Raw genomic sequence first — 22,916 nt, forward strand, 5'->3', positions numbered from 1 at the left:
GATAAATTTCTGTTTTCGTCCTAGAGTGACGTTGTCCGACCACGGAACTTGTTACCCACATATGTTGATCTCATTGCAAAAAAGGTGTCATGGGCTCTCTTTTTGTTTGAGGAAATTGCTGCCGATTTAACATGATTATCCATCGTTTCTGGTAGTTTTCAATAGTGTCGTCAGCAAAGAGAAAATATTGAACGTCGTCAAGCATTACGAGGTCAACGGTGGAGATGTGGTTCATATGCTTATGAAACTTCAAAAGATATCCCCTCTCTCCGGGTCTGACGATTGTCCATTGATTGCAATGTAGAAGAAGTGATTCAGTGAAAATGAACAGATGATTTTTGGAAGTACAAAGGAAAATTCCTTTGGGGCATCTTGTGAGGAATTGCTTCCTGCCGAACTGCATTTAAGTCCTTCTCAAGGTCCATAAGAAAAATGCACGAAGATTTTCTATGAGCGATGTTAGTTAGAACCTCGAACTATCGCGAGTATACTCATACACCTTTGAATGGATCTTATCATCTCGTAATGGTTTACATTTAGAGAACATCAATAAATTTCCAACCGCGGAAACTGCTTCTTATTCAAGACAATCGACGGTAAAACAAAAACACGGGATCAACCTCACAACGGACGAAGTAGTACAGAAAAAAGTGAAAATGTGCCCATTCTCATTCGCTCGTTCACTCACTCACTCACTAATTTGATTTTGTATGCAGCAAAGTAAGCAGTAGCCATCGGCGTGCGAATAATGTTTATAAATATTCACAAGAGCGTTGCCGTTTGTTCCTCCGAAAGAGTCGCACACTCGTTTCAGTTGGATGATGCTTTGTGATGATGATGGTGGTGGTGGTGAGATGTGGTGTTGAATAACGGCAACAAACGGCTGATGTTATAGTCTGCCATTGCTGCGGCGAGTGAGGATAGGGGATTAGAGGGGGGTGAAAATATCAAAGATAAGCGATAAACGATAGGCAGCGGTGAGAGCGAAAATCGCGCCATCATACAAAAACAAACAAAAAAAAAAAACCTCACTGAAGTGTTCGAAATACACGAACGATGATGTGTAGCAGTTGCGAACTGTAACAAGCGAGCGATCTGCGAGCGTGAACGGGAGAAGAAGAAATCAGAGCTCACATGAATCAGATATGTAGGCAATGACCATGTATCTTCATTAAAGCGTTCAAATACATGGTTATAAGTAGTTTCGAATTATATTGCTTATTAACCAAATTAATTGAATTCCAGCAAAGCAGAATTTCGAGATATTCTTCTTTCCTATGAAAGTTCAAATTTTTGTATACCTAAATAGTTTGCGCCGCAAAAGAATGACAAACTCGTCGATCATTGATCATTCAGACTGTGATTCGCTGTATTTTTGCTATTATTTCCTTTCTTTCTTATTACAAACCACTCCGCGCATTCATTGCTCAACGCGGTGTCTTTATTATGCTTTTTTGTTCACTAACGCGCGAGTATTTCTCTAAGTATTTCTCCACTACGCTGCGGCGTGCGGACGCTGACATGCGTGGGTGTGTGATATATTAACGAAGGAACGTGTTGATGATGGCACACCGTATACACAAACAAACCGCTGTGTTCAAGCCTCTGTGCATTTATTGCAAGACATTCCGATTTCCGCATTTGTAACTAAATCTGTAAATCATTGCATTCGGCTAAGCGCGCGAGTATGCCACATTATGGAGGGCGGTATTTCAATATCAAGGCCGATGTGATTTCCTCGGAAGGAAAACTTCGAACATTTTGTGACACGTGCCAAGGCGAGTTGTATCGATTGCCAACTACAGCAATACAAGCTGCTTCTCTTATTGCAGAGGAATGTCCCCGTGAATTCAATGTCGAAAAGTCACAGACTGTGAAGGCGAACAAACGGTACTCATCTAGACGGAAGGAGGCATGTCGGCTTTCAGATGTGTTTTCTTCTTTGTCTGCGCTGTTCACACAAGCGAACAACCGTGAGCTCCAGAATTGTTGAGCCGATCACGTTCCGGTAATATATTTCTCCTTTTTGATCGGGGGATTTTATTGATACTCTTTGGGTACCACCTCTCTCTGATTTTGAAGTACGAATGACAATGACGATGACTGGAGAGATTCTGAAGTTTGAATGATGAATGATGTACATAAAGATGGAGATGCCCGAGAGGTTTTTCAGTAATGAAATCAGACGAATCAGAGAATGAATTTTTTTAAAGCGGCAGTAGGTAAAGCTGGGTTAAATTAAAACTGCAAGGATTTTCAAGCTAAAAACTACTGGGTAATAGATAAAAATGTGTCATCCTTCCAAACTGAAGTCAACCGCGAGTAATCGATTTTCTACATTACTAACCATAGAATCCAGAAAATTGTTTATGTATACAGGCAAATCTGTTTTTTGTGCGGGGGATAGGGACCGCACAAAAAAAAAATCGCATAAAAAAAGATCGTGCAAAACTTCACCAGTAGCTTTCAAAAATCGTGTTCGGTACACATTTTGAAAAAAACTTTTTTTTTGTGCGGTAGATAGAGACCGCATAAAAAAAGTTTCCCCCAAGAAAATAACTCAAATTCACGCCGTTCACCGTTCAATTTCCTTTTGTTCCCATGCTTTGCGATGGGACAATTTGCCTTTCGGTTGCGCGTGGCTGTTTTGTGCTTTTAGTTGCATGTCGAAACGTGTTGCTGTTAGAAATCATGTCATGCAAAAACTTAGAAAAACTTGGAGCATTTGGTGGGAGGAGGTGAATGATTTCAGAAGTGGATAATTGAGACGCAAATATGCTTTTTCCGCACTGAAATGCATATAAACCATCGAAAAAAACCTAAATGGACGATAACTTCGTCAAATATACTTTTTTTTCATATACCGCACAAAAAAACCGCACAAAAAAACGCACAAAAAAAACGGACAAAAACAGGTTTTACTGTAGTTATAAAAATATAGTTAAGAATTCGACTCCTTCAAGCCTGTAAGAATAATCGAATTACATAGAAAATAAGAATACTCTTACGTCGTAAATGGCTACAAAATTATCGTAAGATAAAAATGTAAACGAATAAACTCGGCTCTGTAACAGCTGCATTACCTGATAAAAGCCTGATAAAATAATCAGGTTAGTTAACAAAAATAAAAAAAAGAACCTCGAGCAATGATGCCAATGTTTCAGATTTTCAGGACTATCCCAACTTTTTGGCCCGTTTGGCCGGATATCCGACAAACCCTAATTATTGTCAAATTTTTCTGAAACAATCCTTTGGTGGCTAGAGGCGAATAAACTCGAAATTTTGAAGCCACTATAAGAAGAAAAACCATCAATCACTATCTCTTCAAGACTCGTTCCAAACATGTGTTTCTTTATGTTGTTGACACTTTGCGTCGTTCTGTCTTACATAATGTTGGTTGTAAATTGACCCAAGAAGCTTTTCCACAGTGAGAATTTCGAATTATTTTCACTGCACTCAAATGTTTTGAGATTTTTAGCACTCCTATACTCGCGCATTGGTCTGTCAGACCGAGAAATCAATAATTCGTTCATTTCTCAGAAAATATCAACACTACGACTTTGCGATTCTATCTAGCTTTGTTATTAGTCGTTCGTCGTCGTTTAGCGTATCGCATGTGTTGGTACAAAGGGAACGTGTGCCACTTTTTAACACTTTCGGTCTGACACACCGACGCGAGTATAGGAGTAACTTTTTTGGACAAGTGCCTTTTTTCATATTCTAGAATATTGTTGAATGAAATGTAAAAATTAATGTTAGTGGCGTGGAATATTTATTGAATATAATGCATAAGGTCATTATCGGACTATTCTTATTTGATTTCAGTCCCTTTAGTCCCTTTTGTAACAGGATTGAACGGATTTTACTATTCGTCGTTAGATTCATATGTTCAAAAGCAAAATATAAATGTATGACTTTCGTATAGTTATTCGATAAATATAATGGTCATACATATACACACTTGTGAAAGAATTTCACTTGTGGAATAATTGTAAACAGTAAACTATAAACTAATCGATGGCTTATAATAATTTTGAACAGTTACAGTTTCGGGGATTTTGTTTTTATAATGAACAATATCGACAAGAAAACAAGAAAAAGAAAAGGAAGTTCCTAGAAATCCTTTTATATCATCTTTTTATGCCCCATCTAAAAAAAAGCATTAATTCTTAATTTACCAAGAATACAGCATATAAGAATATTAGAAATATGCAAACTTTATATTCCAAAATCTTTATCATCTGATAATTATCTAAAAGGTCGTTATACATTCTTCTCTTCGATAAAAGACCCGAAAAACACGCAACAACTGCATGAAATGTAAAAAATATGTTTGTTTCGAGCATTCAGTTATGCAATGTTCTGATTCTTACTCCAATGGAACCACAATCTATTAAGGGGGTATTCTAGTCTAGAAATCTGAAAAAATCGAATTTTTTTTTACCATATTTCTGTAGTTTAGGCATTCAAGAATATACTCTAGAAAGGACTTATCGAAAATCCTATTATTTACCTAGTTAGAGCCATCTTAGTGATGTGGTATCTAACCTGTTACGGCCATCACAATGAACTTCAAACGCGTTTCTCTCGGAACTAGTTTTTTTCTAACTGGCGTACACGATATCTCAAGTTCTACTGAACCGATTTATGTCAAATTTATATGAAAATAATCTGCATACATCTCTCTATCGCATGAACCAATAAAAAAATTATAACTTTTTAATTTTACTATTTTTAAAAAATCGGTAAACGCAAAAAAAACGTTTTAAACAGCATTTTTGTTTTCAAACGGCCGCCATTTTGTTAAAACCCATGTTTTTGACTTGTCCGAGGTTCATGCCATAGCGACATCTTTACTGATTCAGAATCTGTTCGATTTTTTTGTTTCAGATAACCAGAAGGACTGGAATCGTGTACGCCATGGCACAACTTTTTTTTGAACACCCTCACTTCACCAGCATGTAACTATTCTAATTATGAATATTTTTTTTCCGTCCTATTTTTGTTTTATTGTTGAAAGATAGATAAACGAATAATGATATAATGGATAGTAAAAATATTCTTTGTTTTATTTTTACGGAGTTCGAAAAAACGTCCGAAATTCGTGTCTCTACACTAGAATACCCCCTTAATACGCGAAAGTGAAATGAGTGAAAAATTCGAATTTCGTTATTTGTGTTGGAGTGTCAAAAATTACTCTGTCTTGAGGAGGCTGATTTAGATGACTATTAAAACTTAATAAAGACATTGGAGTTATAATATTTTTTGGAGTTTTTCATTCAATCGTACCCTCTTCTTCAAATAAATGACAACGAAGCCTGAAAAATACACAATAGCAACATTACAGAGAAGTTCAATTTTCGGTCTGTGACACCGTGCGCGAGTATACGTGTTATGATTTTGCACACGAGTACAGGATGGTTAAAAACAATGCAGGCTAATTTTATGAAGTCAGAATATCTCATGAACTGAGGAAATTATAACGATGTTAACACATTGCGGACCGCTCACGAGTTTTCTCGTGTTTCGCGTTTCGTCTGTTACGGATAGATTACGAAATAATCCGCGTTTTCTACACTTGAAGGTTAACTCCTTGGTTTGCCAAGAATTTGACAAGGCCTACCGATGGCTTGCCTTCGTCTCATCCACATCGAAGGAAACAATCTCATTCGTGAAATCCGAACAAGTGAAGCGTTCAAGTTTGCCTCAAAACTTGCGGTCCTTAAAGTGTTAAGTTTGAGGTACAAAATGATCTCTGTGAGAACTAGGTTTATGTAAGAGTAGCCGCGGAATTATTGATAAAGTAATATGTTTCAAGATGTGAAATGGGTCGAGAGATTTTTTTATTGAAGGTGAACATAACTGTAATCGACCCGAACAACTATAAATTCAGAGAAATTTTTAATATTGATTCATTGTTAGCATTGAATTTTCGCAGCAATTTTTCGATTTTTCTCGAACATGTCGAAAAAAGGTATTCCAGTATGTTAGATAGCTTATTAAAAATCTCTCAGAGAATTTAACCCATATCGTACCGAGGTGTAAAAATATGTTTTTTACGAAAGCCATTGCACAATGGTCCAGGAGATGCATTAAAGTGGAAATTAGCATTCAGAGCTTGACAGTTATTCTCTAGACAAAAACTGTCCTAGACAAAGTTGTTACTCATGATAGAGCGCTCGTTTTAATGTTGTCAAAAATAAGGTGACCAAAATTTTCGATGAAATAGAAAATATAACTTTCTTATCTTTATAGATAGAGGTAAACATAGTTCGACAATGTTGTAGCCAATTATTTGAGATATCTTTGTAGAACAAAGTTTTTCTCTATCTCTTGAAATAACCGATATAGCGCCTTTTTTCTAAGTTACGTTAGGGTCACCATGAAGAAAACTGTTTTTTTTTTCTCTAACTTTTATATTTCAAATTTTACATGCAAACTATCTTCGAAAGACTTTGAGAGCTTACTAATTATAACTTTACTCAAAGTTATTGATATTTCTTCCTAAAAAACACGCTCTTTTCAATTGTTTGTCATTATTTCTGAGGAAAACATAAAAAATGTTTGTTGACCGAATTTGTTAGAACAGATTTCACTCTATATAATATGTGATTTTCAAAACTATGTTCTTTTTGGGTTTGAGTAAATTAAAATTGAAATCATGAGTTTTTGGATGAAAACCCATCAATAACTTTGAGCAGGATTATGATATTGACATGTTCTGCATCGCAAAATGTTGGTATTGTCGCTCTATGAGTCGTACTAAGACCATTTTGATGTAGAATTGAAAATATAAAAGTTAGAGTAAAAAATCCGTTTTTTCATAGTTACCCTAATGCAACTCAGATAGAAGGCGCTAAAAACAACTTTTTGGGAGATTTTTATTGTTTAGACAAGTTTAGACAAAAACTGTCTTAGACAAAGTTGTTACATATGATAGAGCGCTCATTTTTATGTTATCAAAAATAGGGTGACCAAAATTGTCGATGAAATGAAAAATCTAACTTTCTTATCTTTATAGATAGAGATAAACATAGTTCAACAATGTTGTAGCCCCAGTTATTTTAAACAACTTTGTAGAACAAAGCATTTTTCTATTTTTCAAAATAATCGATTTACGCTTTTTTCTAAGTTGCATTAGGGTGACCATGAAAAAACGTGTTTTTTCTGCTTCAACTTTTTTATTTCAAATTCTACATCAAAACTATCTTCATACAACTTTTAGAGCTTATCGATACTAGCTTGTCTATATCTTAGGCTTCATGCACAAATTACGTAACGCGATAAGGGGGGGGGAGGCGGGTCGAGGTTGCGTTACTTTCTGTGTATTAGAGATAGGAAATGGCGTTATGTAGGGGAGGAGGGGGTCCAAAATCCGGATTTTTAGCGTTAAGTAATTTGCGCACGACGCCTTATTCCTATTCAAAGTTATTGATGGTTTTCTACCCGAAAACTCCTGATTTCAATTTTAATTTACTCAAACACAAAAAATAACATAGTTTAGAAAATCACACATCATGTAGAGTGAAATATACTCTTTCAATCGCCGCCAATAAACTTTGTTGTTTACATGTTTTCGTATTTTATTAGGTGTTTTCATTCGTTAGGTTATGTTAGGTTATACACTTTTCTCACATTGTTGCATTAAACTGAATTTATTACCCAATTATGTTATACAAAATTTCATTAAAATGAACTGAGTTACCATTTGACTCCAAAACATAACCATATGGTTGCTTTCCAAAGCCAAGAGAAATTATCAAAGTTGCTGTTCGATTTTTTGCACTTGGTAAAATATGTCCTATCAATTGCGATTGCGATTTTGTTCTTAAATTTCTTTTTTCCAAATCCGAGGTGGGCCCTCGATGAGATCTGTTGCATCGGTTTTCATCCGGTCAGGTGGAGAGTGTTTATGTGTTATTGCATTACACGTACACATTTTGGAGGGGAGACCATAATGATGTATTTGGAAAAGTTGGTGAAGATTATAAGCAAATTCCTAAAATTTCATGAACATGACGGTATAAGACGAAAAACATAGAGCCTGATTACTATAAAAAAGACAATAAACTAGAAATATTTTTCAAATATCTCGAGAATGGCTGCATTTAGAAGGAGACTGGCAGTTTTTTTTTTTGGTTTTAATCACATCAGGATTCATAAAATGATTGTTAACATACAAAAATAATTCATAAAAATCCGGTGTTTCACAAAGCTCGCCAAAATTTTCTGCATGACTTCTGTTTTATATGAAAAAATTGAAAAAATATTTAAAAAATACATAATTTAGATATTGAAAATTAATTTTTTTTGTATATAAAAAAAAAGAGTACAAATGTTTTTTCCCAGTGTATATTTTTTTCACGTTTTAACATCAATACTCTATAACTTTTTCTAATACACTATTCCGGTACGACTCATAGTTTTTGAGATATAAATTAATTAATGTATTAAGATATAACCAACGAACATAGACAGTTATGCTATAAAGGTTCTCGCGTTAGTATTAGTAAATAGCGTAAAGTTTGGGAGGAATTCTAAACAAAATTTCAGTTCATCTTGTCTCCGAATTCAATTTTCTGAAAAAAAAACATACAGAAACACGGGTTTATATAAAAAAAATCCCAAATTTGTCAGTGTTTCTGAACACAACACTGCACACTATTTTATATGTGTGAGTAATTTTCGTGGACGATACAAAAAAAAATCTAGCTCGCCTAAAGTATATGTCAAACCACGTTGAACTCAAACATCGATACAAGCATACGTGATACATGAGAGAAAGAAACGAATTCATTTTGGGGGGAGCCACTTCAATATGCATTGAAGTCCATTTGACGGGGAAGAATGAAATGAGATAGTCGAGTCGTAGAGTGACATAGCAACTAAACGCCCGAATGACTGTTGAGTCATGTTGAAGGAGAAATTGCTCGAAGAAGCCAAAACTCATTTCCAATTGAAATTCCTCAGTTGTATTTCAATTATTAAAAACATGGAGTAATGATTGCAGTGTATGAGTTGTTGTTGCGAGTTGCGAGTAAATAGCAGTATGTAACATTAGCCCAAAAGCTACGAGAGAGTTAGTTTCGATATGTCTATTGGTTTTTTTCAAGGCTAGTAGTAATAGACTTAAATGTTTGAAGTCTCTATCACACAAAAAAGAAAAACTTTCACGATACGTACTCAGTGCACTCTGTGCATCGACATATGGAAACAAATTGCGACGTATGACCTGTTTGTGTATTGTTTTTGCGAGGATAAGAATGAATCAAGAATCAGCCGTCTTTAGCTGCGACTACATAACCACGCAAAACAAAGGGCTTTTTCCAAGGCTACTAAAACGTCTAAAGAGTTGAGCTGGGATCGCAATGTCCTGTTTGGATCACGTTGCGTTGGCTGTCAATGCTTGTTATAACACCCGGCTTTGGCAAAAAAAAAGTATTTAAGTGTTTTTTTGTCGAGTGTAGTTTCAACATTAATGACTCTTTTTGCTGTGCCGAAATTTTGTTAACCACATCGAATCGGAATATCTCTATGCTTTGTTTAATATGTTACAATTCACCTGTCTCTAAATGGTTTCATAATCCGCGCAGTTCAATTTTTAGGTATATTTTTAGCAAAATTCTTCTGATATTCACATTGCGTTAATGAAAATATACACTGTAGTCAAAATACTCTGGTTCATTTGGACGTTATAGAAATTTACACTGCAAATTGACTAAGTATTGACAATCATTCGAAGATCGATAGTTTTAAGGGGAAAATAGACCTGGGACATGTAATCGAGGTCTAGCGTAGTCAACACTATCAACACACAACTATTACGAGCACATTAGGGCCCTAAAAGGAGTTTTTAAAATTCGATCTGGCGACAGTAAACACTCAGATTGTAATACATTCTCTAAAAATTTGTAAATTATGTGACAAATTATGTCACAAAAGCTATAGTAGGTAACAGCAGATTCTTGGTTTTATAAAGTCTGAAAAATCTGTAGAAACAAACATTTCCCTCTAGATGAGACTACCCTGGGTAAAACTGGCGCACAAAGGCAAAACAGAAGAGAAATGTTGACTTAAGCACAGCGTTCACACCGGGTGAGAGTGTTAAATGAAAGAGATTACATTTGCGATTAACATTCAGGTCTTGTTCTAGCCAGCGAGCATGCAACAGCATTTTTTCAATACTAGAAATTAACTCAAAAATTTTACAATTGTAGAGTTAACTGTCTAAAAAAGAGTTGGTTTGTGTTTTCTAATTGTTTGAGTGTCTTTGTTCGTCAAGGCGAATCGCTTGTTGACATGTGCTCACAGGACAAACGGTAGACAACATCAGTTCATCGGATGGAATTAAGCAGTCGATCAATAATTCAATATAGAGTAATTCTATGCGTGAAAAATATTTCAAAAATCATTTCATTTCAAGATTGTATCCGAAGTGATGAGCAAACAAATTGAATAAAATAATCTCGTAGTCCTACTTCAACAACGCGGATATGTTCAGCACACAACCAGCTATATTTTTGTAACAAAAATGTTTCGAATATTTTATTGAATTCTGCGCTTATTATGCAGAAAGAGCTACTAATGACAATAAATTAGCTCAGAACTGCAAAAATAACCAACAACAAAGACTTCGGGTGATGACTTTTCAGAGAACACGACGGTTTTCATTATAAAAATTCGTAGTGATGCATTTTCGCCCACAAAATGTGTACTGATAAAAGGTGTCAATGTTAGCACTTTGGTGACAGTGTTGTCCTTGTAGAATTGTATCTGCATAAATTACCACTGTTGTCGCATGTTACTCTGCAAATCACATTCTCGATTTTTACAGCAAAATATTGAAGGCTTAATTTGAATTACAAGATTGGTGGCCTCAACAACTCCCAACCATTCAAAGAAGGATGGAAAACAAAGAACAGAGCCTATTTGAATTGAAGTCACCCGGTTACGTGCCACCTGGCGGGAGGCGATGGGTCTGTGTTCCAACGACAAAAGATTCAAAAGCCCTCATTTTTCTTCACCCTTCCGCATGAAAGGAGGCTTATTGGTTTCTCTTTTCCGTACTCTCGCTGTATTGTTTCACTTGGACACTGCACTAAGTGGTTTGCTGGCGTTTGCCAGATGCAAGGTCCCATGCGCTGAATTATTATTACTCATTCACTTCGGCCCCGCGCGTCAAAAGGTGAGAGTGTGACTCGGGTTTTGTTATGCCGTGAGTTTTTCTGCTTCTTCTTCTTTTTCTTTTTGTTGTTTTCGTTAACGGGTCCAAAACAATGTAGGTCGACCATCGTTTGGTTGACTTTAAGGGTGTGTAAGTAATAATGATGTTTGGCAATGTTTGATGTAAGATCAGAGTATCAATGACCTAACGATTTCTTAAAACCAGACGGAATTCGAATTATCCATTTCTTAACGCGCCCATTTGGCATTTGGAACGTAGCGGAAAAGAGTCAGTTATACCAGGTGGTGGTGACAATTTCTGCTGCTGCTTCGGACCCGAACACGCTTATGTTTCATTTTTTATTGCGGTCGTCCGTTTGTCGCATTTGTTTATGCGAAATGTACTGCGACGAACCGCAATTATGTATTTTTTTCCTGGATTCGCGCACTTCTGTGGTGGTTTGTCTGTGTTTGTGCTGTTTATGGAATATGTTTTTTTTAATTTCTTCAAGCCACCGACGACGGTTGATGGTAATGATATTTATGGACGCAGCTGCGACCGGAAATGTAATGGCCGTCGTGATCCAGTGGGCTTTTATTCGGAGACATATTTTTGTTTTGAAATGAATATCATTTCTTCGAAATCTAGGGAACGATTTTACAATGTTATAATACAACACTTGTACATTATGTAAGAATCCAAAGGTTAGAGAAAGATATACGGTCCGTTTCATAACTATATAGAACCACTTTGTTTGTTTACTCTGCAGAGATATCAAACAGCTTGGATAAAACCATAGTAAGACGTCGTGCAAAAGTTACGTGACGCTAAAATCTGGATTTTGGCCCCCTTCCCCCACGTACGTAACGCAATTTCCTATCTTTAATACACAGTAAGTAACGGAACCTCAACACCCTTTCTCGCGTTACGTAATTTTTGCACGCCTAACTACTTTCGTTCATAAGACTAGCTTAATAACTTTTATCATTTCAGTCGGACGCGAAACATTAAAAAAACCAAAATATTTGTTTTTAATAACTGTAAAGCTAGACGCTAGATGCTTATTTGAAAATTAATAAAATCAATTTCGCAATTACAAAAGCTAATAATTCATGGGCCCTTCTTTATTCTCTTATATTGTTTCTAGTCTGCATATACTTATCGCACGACGAATCAATCAAGAATATTAATTCACTGTTGAATGAACATGCCGTAATTGCCCAGTTTTCTTGAACTGATACGCTAATACACTCGATAAAAAAAATAAGGGACAGAGTGCGAAGTCGGAAATTTTAAGTGATTTATGACATGCTGTAACTTCGTGAAAAATCAACGCATATCGATCATTTTGAAGCTACAACTATCAGGTACTGAAATGTTTTACGTACATATTCTTATCTTGGTGTGTAGGTAGGTAGTATTTTCCCTAAACATCTGTGAACGTTTCACATTGATACGTTTAGCCATTTTTTCTAGCCAATTTTCAAAGTTTGGAGTAAATTAAAGGAGCACTTCATCGCAAATTGTATCAGAAATACAGAATGCTCTGCATACTCTCAGATTGAACGATTCGCTACATTCGTCCTTATGAGTTTGTGTGCGAATTTAAAAAAAAAATCTGTCAAAGTAACAAACTATCCTTGTACAAATTAAGTTGGCATAAAGTTGTGTTAGTCCCCAAAATCTTTGAAAAAACAGAAAAAACGATTTTTATTTTTTCTCAGTATTGTTGTCTACTACACCTACACACATCAAGATAAAAATATGTACGTAAAATATTCTAATACCTGGAAGTTGTAGCTTCAAAATTATGCTGTAACTTAAAACTTTTTAATGTAGTCACTTAAAATTTCCGACTTTGCACTCTGTTCCTCTAATTTTTTGTCGAGTGTATATAAGTTGGAATACTCAACCATCACGGTGATTTTGGTGCAAAAACGACAATAATTGTACACTTCTAAATGCTCATTCGTTCTGATGGAAAAGGGAACCATTCCATCAAGTTGTGAATGAGTGAATAATTGTTTCCAGTTTTTAGAACAATTTAGAATAACATATATCCGTTTTTACAGAATACGTTTTGTTTCTCGTCGAAAACCCGGTCATTATGCTTTTTTTATACTGTCGTCGAAGGAGAAGACAGCCGCCAAAAAGAAACCGAAAAGATATCGCGCCTGATCACGAACATCGCTTCACGGTGAAAACGAAGTGAATTGTATACAACCTTATTACGGCTGTCACCGTGTGTGTAGAATCCAGAAGAGTTCATCCGTCGTGACAACTTTGATGAACTCGGTGTTATTATGAATACCACGATACTGTCATGTCACGGAGAAAAACAGGTATATTTGTCACTTGTGTTTTAGATGGTGAAAGCTAGTCACGCGGAATGGAGTAAGTTTAATTTCGGATTTATTTAGCTTTTTTGCTAACATTTTGAATCCTGTCTTGCTTTTTAAGAAAGAAAAGATAAAAAAAAAAAGCAATTTACCCGCTGGGCGGCATTTTTAGAACGAAATCCTGACGTATCCAGAGGACGTAAATTTGTTTATTAGGATTCGATAAATGCACTATGGGATGTAATTGAGGACTAAAAATGTAGCTCCCGTAGACCGAAAGGTCTAATTTCGATTGTCCTAAATGAATAGAAATTTTTTATTTCTATTCTAAGGATTATACTAACAGAGAGTTGCAACACAAAATGGCAATGAAGGCCCCTGGCCCAAAACGATCATTATGATTGATTATGTATAATATTAATTTGTTGGTATTTTGAATATAACATGATAACTGTTATGTTTTTCCCACATTGCAGTGCTGGAAATGGAACATGAAAGTGTGAGAAACATAACAAATACAGTAGAACCTCGCTTATCCACGAGCAGATGATCCGTGGTGCTGGTTTTTTGCGAAAGCTCTCCACATTTTTGTACTAGCAAGTTGCCGAAATTCGGCGGATGCGTTTCAATGAAACCAAAAAATTATCAAGCCACTTCCCGGTCAGAAACATTACAATACGACTGGGCGTGGTGATACGAGGGCGGTGCGAAAAGTACTTAGCCTCATCGTCCGATGGTGTCAGAAGGAGATTACTATCGTGTAGTACATTCTTGTAAATGGCACCTGTCAAAATTTCAGCGGAATCGAACTCGTAGTCTTGTTTTGACCGTGTGTGGAAACGGGCGTGTCCGCGGATTTTAGAAAAATAGAAAAAAGAGCAATATCGGTGATTCGATTCTTGTTTTTGGAAGGGAAATCGCACAGCGAAATCAAAGAGCGCTTGGATGCTGTATACTGTGACGATGGCGACCGTCAAAAACTGGTTTAACGAGATTCAACGTGATCGCACGTCGGTTTTTGATGAGCCACGCCCAGGTGCACCGAAAACGGCTACCACGGAGGATAACGTGACAAAAATCCACGATCTCGTATTGGCACACCGCCGATTGTAGGTGCACGAGATAGCTGAAACAGTAGGCATCTCAAAAGACCGCGTGTGTCATATGCGGCATGAAATTTTGGGCTCGAGAAAGCTGTCGGCGCGATGAGTGCCGCGTTTGCTCACTCCGGACAATAAGCGCAACCGTGCGACCACTTCAGAGCAGTGTTTGACGCTGTTGAGGCGTAATCCGAAGGAGTTTCTGCGTCATTACGTGACCGTTGACGAAACATGGATCCACTGGTACACATCAGAGACCAAGGAACAGTCGAAACAGTGGACTTCACCCGGCGAACGTGCTCCGAACAAGGTGAAAACTGTCCTATCGGCCGGAAAGGTTATGGTCACCGTTTTCTGGGATTCACAAGGTATGATCTACATCGACTACCTGGTAAAGGGCAAAACGGTCACAGGGCTCTACTATGCCGAATTATTGGGCCAATTCAACGCCGAATTGCAGAAAAAACTGCTCCATCTGACGAAGAAAAAAGTGCTCTTCCACCATGACAACACACCGGCTCACACCTCCACCGTCGCCACGGCCAAATTGCCTCAAGGAGACTATGTTGAGAAATAAATCGAAGTGCCACATTTGCAAAAAAAGTTGCGATTAGAGTCTTGCGAAATCACTCTCAATCATTATTCAATAATGAACCTACTGCATTCCATGTTGCACTTTATTCACGCTGGCTTAATATATTGCTCTTGCTCTCCAAGCTCAGTAGAGAAAATATATTTTCCCCTTCTTGAAAGCTCCTTTCGTTTCATTCTTCACGCTGTGCCGAAATTTGCAATCAGAAACGAATTGAAACATCATTCATTCATTCGCACAGCTTATATTAAAATGAAAGTTTAGTTGTTGTATTCGAAACGTACTTATTGAAACGAATAAAAACAGTTAGGACACACTATTTTGATGAAATGAAACGGATAAAACTTCCAACTGAATAGTGCAGGAGACTTGTCCTTCCCCATGCGAAATGAAAGCTCTTGACGATGATAGCCCATTCGAGCAGTTCCAATCGTCAATGAAAACTTCTGCTTTCCAAATTGAAAGTAGAATGCGAAGAGAAAAATCAGGTTTATAGACCGGAATCCGAACATTCGTTCCGCAAACCTACGATTGCATCAGCGGCGAAAGCTGTGGAGTTCAAAAAGCCATCTGTCAACAGATTTTTTTTGGAGTTGGAATACTTGATTGATTCCAAATCTGAGCAATTCAATTACATACAATTTGCAACTATCCCCCCTCTACCCTCTTAAAGTGTTCATATAGTACATATATAGCCCCTTGATACTTTAAAATTCTTGTAACAAGCTTACAAAAGGGTGTCGATCTCACCCGTACTCCTATTTATTTCACCTGAAAACATCAAATTTTGTATTCTATCAAAATTCGAGATTCTACTCACAGAATGATCAATAGATACTGTAGAGTGGTTCATGAATAGTTGAAGATAGGTTCTGTAACGATTTGAAGCCAAAGGAACATGGGAAGTCTTGGAAATATGAGGAATTTGATCTCTCTGCCCTATTCATTTCACTGCACCCTGATACCCTGGTTAAAGTTTATTAATAGAAAATGACTCTGGCTGATGTTAAAGAAACAAGCAGAAAAAAAATCATTCCTTAGTTTCATGAATGACACAGGCCCTGAATTGGATTTAACAAGGGATATGCGATTGTGGACTGAATACATAGCCTTTGATCACATCTTCTAACTCTTGTATCAAACTTTTACACGGAAGAATGATTTAGAAACAGATTTTGCGGTTTAGAAAAATAAGTAAGGCAATGTTTTGGCCCGAATAAGTCAGCTGTCATTATTTTACAGCGAATCTAGAGTTGAAAATTCCGGTCAAATTTAAAAGCGTGTTCAAACAGGAAGAAATATGCTGATTCAGTTTCATCTTCAACTATTCAGAATATGAAGAGCTTGATGTTAAAGTTCGTGATATTGTTCAACCCTACATCATTATGTATCACTACTTCTGTCGTGGTGTGATAGATGATGGATGAAATGCGAGTCATTCTTCATTCACATCGTGAATTAATTGTAAGCAATGTAAATAACTTGTTCATCACGCAAGTTATTGATAGATATAATTATAAATAATTATCTGCTTGGAGCTTCTTTTGAGATTACAAGTTCAGGTGAACCAAAAAAAAACATGCAATGCTTAATCAACAACAAATAAATGAATAAAAGTTGCAAAATTTGAATCGCCATTACTGCATTCATACTACAATTACATGTAACTATCGATCCACATATTTTTTCAACGAATAACTCAATTGATTGTAATAATAATAAATCAGAGCCAGTGGTACCGTAGTGTCCTATTTATGAACACTCTGAGATTTCTGACACCAATACTAACTAGTTAAACCAGCTGCTTGGTTCCTTTCTGCGCATGAGCCGAAACGAGTTCGGTGAATCACACAACTCCGAAAGAAGGAAGAGCGCTAACTAACTAGCTAGTGTTTGTCAAGAGGAACACATGTGACGCGCATAGCATATTTATTTAACTGTACTCACTGAGCGGAATGACTTCTGTTGAGTCGATTGTTTTTACATCCGAATCTTGATATGCTTACCCCGTTGGGAAACACCGTTAAAATATGAGGTTAATAATCAAGTAGCAGGAGATGGAGGTATTTTCTGTAATTACATCACGAACATTATACGCCAATGAAACCGTGTCTTGGCGGTGATTGAATTCATTTCAATCTGCGGTACGATCACGAGCGATTGAAAATGAAATGCTATTGTGTAAACCCCTTAATGTCGGAAAACGTTATCTTATTCGTTCACGTGGTTTTTTTAATTTATTTGTTCGCAAACACGTAAACACGCAAATTATGTTCGTATACTCATGAAACATTTCAATCTGCAAAAAACAAATCAAAACTGACGAACGAACTGTATGTACACTCATTTTTCCTTTCACCTATTTTTCATTTAGAACTGGAATGGGTTGAGAATAGATGTTTCCATTGGCCTTGAGTTGCCCCAACCCTCGTTATTCTTCTTCAATCCGCAACGTTCAGTTTCGTTTCACAGCAACGTGCTTCCATTAGTTTTACCTTGCTTTACCGGTGTTGTTACCTGCGTGCGACTGACTGTTGGTTATTGTTGTTTGATCAATATTCCAGCATACCTACGTCGGTACAATCCGGTTCATATGAGGCCATCATCGGCAACAAACGCGAGAGAAGTAAAAAAAAAATATGCGGTTCGTAATAAAATTGAATCGCATTCATCCGTGACATTCGACAACGCTGGCTCGGGCCTCATATAGTCGCGGACGCTTGACGGGGTCGCTCACTCGTATCGATTGCGATACCGCTCTGCCACCACCATCAAACTACAAAGTGGAGCAATGATTCATCATCGTAACTGAATGCCTCAATTTCAATAACAGTAGCTCGGGACAACCCGAGTGGAGGTGCGAGCGACAGAAGTTCTTGCAACTACAGTGGGGCCCTCGAAATTCTAGCAGTAGCGATGATGGTTCAAGGATGACTTCATGTTCAAATTAACGTTTTCTGTTCTGTGTAGTACAGCACAGAAGATTTGATGCATTTGCTTATCTCGAAACCGCATGGTCAAGGTTCGCACTTCGCTTCATCGAAGCCGAAGGGTTCAGATAGAGATAACAAACACTGTGAGTGGCAGGGAATTAACGGGTGAAATACTTTTATGGAAATTGAGAATCGAGTATAAGCCGCTTACTTTTTCATAACAAATTTGGAAATAGCAGGTTTTGTGTTTTATTCTATAAGACGAGTTGCGCGTTTCTAACCTCATAATTCAGCGATGTTTTAGATAATCAAAAACGATTTAAATCGCCAGTATCTCTTTGTTTTGTGTTTGTCTTCAGGAATGGTTATGCGTCAATGAGAGTTGAAAAATTGGCAAAATACTAGACTAAGGGGGTTTAATCATCTTGCAGATAGCTGTACATTTAAGATTCAAGATTCATAGCTTGGATCTTGAAATCTTAGCAGGTGTTTCACAGTTGTAGTATCGACTTTAGAAACTGTCTCCGTTTAGAAATGCAAAATCATGATCCCGTTGGTAGTCGAAAATTGCATAAATATTCTAGAATTGAACCACATATCGAGATCTATGGATCTAATAAATACACGTTCAAAAAAAAAACGCTCCATCAGTCCTTCATCTAATATAATGTTAGCTTCCCGAACTTATGCAGATCTTTTGTTGATTTCGATCTTTCGATGGAGGAAGACGAAAGAAAAAATTTCAGATTCAACCATCGCCTCATAATTTTTCTTCAAAATACACCCGGGTTTTTTACAAGGATTTTTATACGCGAATTTTCCAATTCGCGCACCCAACCCGCATCAAAAAAAAGTTGTACTTTTCGGTATGTTTTAATTTCACTAAAAATATTGAAAAACACTTTTTTGTAAAATATTTGGCCAATTGGGTAAAGCAACAGTATGTTGAACTGCAAGAAACTGCATCAAAGTTTTGAGAAACATGGGTTTTCCAAAGATATAATTGAAGTTCTTCTTAACATGTCCGTTTTACCCCCACCTCCCCTAAAAGCAATCAGTGATCAATTATTTTCATTGAGATTGAGAACAAACTGAGAACTGTACACTTACTTACTTCACTACTGTACACTGACTTCACTACAAATCGAAATTATTATGATCGGCGACAAATTAACTAACTTGAAGACTCAACATCTGTTAGGCTTGATGGAGAAGTGCGTTGGGCTTTTATATATTCGAGTTAGTTCCACATGTTCCTGCATCAAAAAAGTATTTGGACAAGGACGCGACTTCACAAAGAACACCGAACTTACTTCGTATGAGAACATATTTAAACGCTGGAAAGGTCATTTTAACTACTTAGAAGAAGATCAAAATTATCTGATTGCAACCTTTTAAGACCCGAGGTTCAGGTTAGACCATTTAGGTGTTCTCGAAACATAAACAGACAGACAAAAAATCATTAAAATCCAAATCATCTTGACACGAATCTTTTGAGAATAACAGCACATTACCGTCTTCAACGGAACGTTCAACGAAATGAAAGCGATGAAGCTGAATAAAACATTGATGATATTCAATAAAATTTTGACATGTCAGTAATCACACCTCATTTTCAATCACGTATGAATGAGGTTTATATGCTATTGTATAATTTACGCTTACTTGATATAATTTATCTTAAGTTAATAAGATTTTTTTTTTCAAATATCCGGTATCCGGCCGGATAGCAAATATTGGCCGGATGGGCCGGATACCGGATAATTACCGAATATCCGTTTCATCTCTAGTCTTTACCCTCTGATCACTGTTTTATTTTCTTCGATACTCTGAGTAGTAGTACCATTGACTCTCTTGTCGCATGAAAACGAATCGTTACGTTACAAGGTACGAATCGTTCGTTCTGAGAGTCGCGTAGGAATTTGTACTTCTAATACGATTTGCGATTAAATGCTGCTCTAATTTACTCCAAACATTGAAAAATCGGCTAGAAAAAACGGCTGAACGTATCAATATGAAATGTTCACAGATGTTTAGGGAATTTGCCTGGAAACATTAGAACTCACTGCGATATTTGCAGAATCATAGTGGATTTTATAAACCACTATAAAAATTCTGTTTTTGGCACCTATTTGGAATCGATACAAAAAATTTGAACAATTCCGTTTTTTATCAAATTAACAAATTATCCTTGTGCAGAATTTATTGGAGTTTTCAAACCTTTCGATTTGCGGTGCGATAGTTGTTTATTGAATTATTCATCATCAAAGACGAAGGGGTAATTTTACATTCAAACTAAAATATCTCTGTGTGGAAAGGTCCTATAAGATCGTTTTTGGAACCAAATGAAAGCTGGTTGATAAAATTGATTGGATTTGCTGTTGTGTTGGTTAGCAAAAAATTGTGTTAGTTCAGAATATTCTTGAAAAAACAAAGAAAAATCGATTTTTCATTTCTTCCCCATATTGTTACCTACTACATCTACACACACCAAGATAAAAATATGTACGTAGAATATTCTAATACCTGAAAGTTGTAGCTTCAAAATGATGGGCATCCTATCGATATGCGTTGATATTTCACGAAGTTACAGCATGTCAAAAATTGATTAAACTTCCTACTTCGCACTATGTTCCTCTAATATTTTTTTGTCGAGTGTAGTTTAAATAGAAATACACGAATAGTAGTTTGAAGAAATTTGGAAGCAATATCCTTTCCATTAATTTGTGTAGTTTGTTTCTATTTTCAAAAGTGAAGAGCCCTGCAAAAACAAGCACATAGAAAAGCGATGATAATATGAACGGACAATAATGAGACGGGAAACAAAATCGTCAATTGGGTCTCTGCTCCCGTGCGGATCGGTCGCACTGCGATTCAACATTTCCCTAGCTTCGATAGTGATTCCATCTTTTGTCGTAGGACTACGTCTATCTTGTCCATTTTTTCATATTCTGGTCATTTTATTATTTGGTGTCGGTAGATAGATTACACATTTCAGATCCCACCAATCGCAAATAACCGCGTTCTTCATCGATAGTGATTTGGCCATGCAATCAATATTAATGGATTTCGAAGTTGGCGATTGACCAGAAACTGCCGAAATTGGCCAACAGTTAAAAGTTGTGTTCCATCAGGACAACGACAAGCTATAAAGATCTAAAGCTACGTGCCAGAAATTCCGCGATCTTGGTTGGGATTTTTCTGTGCATCCACCATATAGACCGGGAAAATGTTGGATGATGAAACTATTTTGATTCTAGATGATAGTGACTGGCAAGAAACGGGTTATCTCACGTATTTGATGAACTTGTAGTCCACAAGATGAAACGAATATATTTCATCTTGTGGTCTCAGGGATTTGTAGAGCTCACTACGAACGAACTTAGACGAATAGAATATCGCACCTTGCATTTTGAAATCTGTTTTCCCCATAACACTCAAGCAATGAAAAATGCATTTACTTGGAAATTGGATTTTTTTCAGTCAAAAATGGTGATTTCTAAAACCGGAGGAACCATGATCATTTTTCGGACAAACTATGATTAGAGGTGGACAAACCACGAGCATAATTTTTCTTTGAAGACCAAAAAAAACATAAAAAATTGAATAATTTGAACGCCTTATAGTATTATTAGTAACTACACCCAAACTAGCGTTGGCAGAAGACATTTCATCTTCGGCAGAAATAATACTTTTTCGTGTGCTGGAGGGTCAAATGCGCAAACAATGAGCTGTTTTAAAATCTTAAAAAAGGTTTGTATGTATGGGAGCAAACATCTCTTTCTTTCATGTTTTTTTCATTTCATTTGAAATTGTACAAAAAAAGTCCATACGATTGCAATGGGGATCGAACCAAGGCCGGCAAGAAGGTAAAGCTGTTTTACACAATCACGCATCAAATCTTTCTTTGTCTGGACCGTGTATTTGAAAAATTGTACGAAAAACTTTCATATGCTTTCATTCAAAATATAATGGATAATGGATTTCTTTTTACCTAACCTAATATTAAACCTCCTTAAGGGAGCTGATGATATTGTATTTTGAATCGACCTTGCCTCATTTCGTTACGCGTAACATTCATTAGACGAAACAATACAATATATCCCTCGACACCGAAGAATTGCAACCTTCTCATCATTCCGAAGCTTTGTACAATCTAAAAATTCTGGACTAAAAAAGTCCTGCCTCCAACAATTGTTTAGCCAAGAATACGGATGAACTGATCAAAAAGCAAGGACAGCACAAGTGCACAATCGTTTTCTCGAAAGATCCATTGCTCCAAAAAGATCCAATATTCCAGTTAGTTACCGCGAAGCAGACAGTAATGGAAGAAATTGATCATTGTACAGAACAGTTGCTTAGCTATTTGGAAATATCTTGAATGGTTTTTCTGTGAATCGTTTTGAATAATGTCCACGTCAACCCTTTAACGGGTACCGGCATCTATATTGCCACCAACGACTTTATTTCTTTCTCTTTTTTAACAATAAATTATCACTTCTAAACTTATGTGGTAACTTGTTCTGATGTCTAGCAACATGTCTGATTTTTCTGAGCGCGAAAAAATCAAAAACTATTAATTTTGGAGCCATTTTTCGGTTGACTCCCAATTTAGAGCAGCAAGAGCAAATTTACCATATTGAAAACAGAAAACAGTATTGAAAAACAGTCATTTTGTTGAAGTTTTCAATACATTTAGGACCTGTTGAGTCTGATCATGAATTTTATTAGTTGTTTTTATTGAAACTAACAACAAAATTTCAAATACAACGGGCAGGTGCCATCTAT

General features: G+C 36.5%; 1 protein-coding gene across 7 annotated transcripts in view; it reads right to left on the bottom strand.

Moving 5' to 3' along the window:
- Positions 1-22,916, bottom strand: part of LOC129780596 (E3 ubiquitin-protein ligase Ufd4) — a 75,564-nt gene that overhangs the window by 35,887 nt on the left and 16,761 nt on the right. The window lies entirely within an intron of this gene.

The sequence above is a fragment of the Toxorhynchites rutilus genome, chromosome 3 (assembly GCF_029784135.1).
Source record: "Toxorhynchites rutilus septentrionalis strain SRP chromosome 3, ASM2978413v1, whole genome shotgun sequence".
Lineage (NCBI taxonomy): Eukaryota > Metazoa > Arthropoda > Insecta > Diptera > Culicidae > Toxorhynchites > Toxorhynchites rutilus.